This window comes from Leucoraja erinacea, chromosome 6 (assembly GCF_028641065.1).
Source record: "Leucoraja erinacea ecotype New England chromosome 6, Leri_hhj_1, whole genome shotgun sequence".
In the NCBI taxonomy this organism is placed as follows: Eukaryota; Metazoa; Chordata; class Chondrichthyes; order Rajiformes; family Rajidae; genus Leucoraja; species Leucoraja erinaceus.
In genome coordinates, this window is record NC_073382.1 from 29798716 (window position 1) to 29800336 (window position 1621).

Below are 1621 nucleotides of genomic sequence, written 5' to 3' on the forward strand. Positions count from 1 at the left end.
CGGCAGCGGCAGGAGCAGCAGCGGCAGCCGACAACGGCAGGAGCAGCAAAGGCACTTCGATTCCCGGAGGGGAAAAACCTGTGCCCGACTTCGCTCCCGCAACAGGGGGCAAATTCATTTCTGGGGCAGTATGCCAGTCTCGCTTTGGAAGCGAGTCTGGCTTGAAGCAGCGCTAACGGCCAGCGCCGAGGCCAAGGACATTGCAGTGCAGTTGACTGGCTGCAATTGACCGTGAGGGACCAGTAAGGTGAGTACCGGGGTCGGTCCCAGCGGGTTTTTTACTTAGAGAGATCGCTTCTTGGCCTTTTGGCTAAGATCAACTATAGTAGCTGTTTATTATCAGTTTTAATATCTGATACGTCCCTTATCTAAGGACCATATAAGCAGGAGTCCCCAGAACTGAGGGCATTAGAGTGGGGTTGACCGGCTGAAACGACCGCGAGGGACCAGTACCGTCAGTACGGGGGTCGGTCCCAGCGGTCTGAGATAAACGAGCAGCCAGGAGCGCTGAGAGCGTTGGAGCCGGGTTAAAGAAATGGACTAGGTGGAATCAGCTGTGCCAGATGTCCTCCACACCGGCCATATCCACTCCACGGAAGGAAGGACAAAGCTGAAGAAGGAGGACCGTGGAGCAGCGGGCAGCCAGCAGCAGCCAGCGGCACTTGAATCAACCGTAGTGGGATCAGCTGTGCCCGATGTCGGGCCCGCACCGGCCAGAGCCATGCGGCCGAGCGGTAAGGCTAGACACAAATCAAACAAGGTAGTGGACTCAGAAGGGTCCGACTTTGCATAACCGCCGGCGACCAGCGCCCGAGAGTGCTGGAGGAGAAAGAAGCGGTGTATGGAGCCTTCCTCCAACGTGATAAACCCACAGCAGTACCTTTTTTGAGGGCTGCACAGTGCTTCTACCCCATCAGAGGGGAGCACTGTGGGTCAGTTCTGGGCTGACCTGCAAGAGGGGTCCGCAGAACAAAAGACAAGTGGGCAGGAGGTAAGCCCCACATGGGTACCCCGTGCGGGACCCTAGAGATCTCTAACTCTATAAAAAAGAGTAGGCAGGACCCTGATGGGCCAGAGCCTGGTAAAACAACGTCCCATGATCCTAACACAGCAGGGACTCTGCTGGACATGGTGGCTGATTACTTTAACCAAGTCAAACATGGGTAGACTTGGATCCAGGATGGCAATAGTATTACTATATGTCTGGCCACAAACGCCAACAAGAAATATTTACAGAGACTGGCCAGACATCTGCCACCTGGCAACGGTGAGGCATTACAGGTGCCCAGTGTAAACCAATGCATTTGGCAGCATATGGGGACGAACATCAGGAACCAGGACCTCAAGATCCAGAGAACCTTAAAGGGATTGACGGAAGGCATCATAGCATACACCCGCACCCTGGACTAAACGGAGGTAACCAAAGACCATCAAGACGCACTAGCTCTGTTTAGTAATATGCAATATGAGCTGAACTACATGTGGAAGGCTGCCATTCAGCCAGCACTGGGACCCTAAAATGCTACCATTTGCAAACAAAGAACTGTGGGTGGACGAAGCAAGACACTGGGGCTCATCAACGCCAGCGCAAGGGCCTATTTTGGAGCACGATACCAGCCAC

The 1621-nt window shown here is 54.2% G+C and overlaps 1 pseudogene; it reads left to right on the top strand.

Annotated features, from left to right (window-relative positions):
- The first annotated feature begins 290 nt into the window (after positions 1 to 290).
- LOC129698474 (U2 spliceosomal RNA) lies at positions 291 to 395 on the top strand (annotated as a pseudogene).
- The last annotated feature ends 1226 nt before the right edge of the window (positions 396 to 1621 follow it).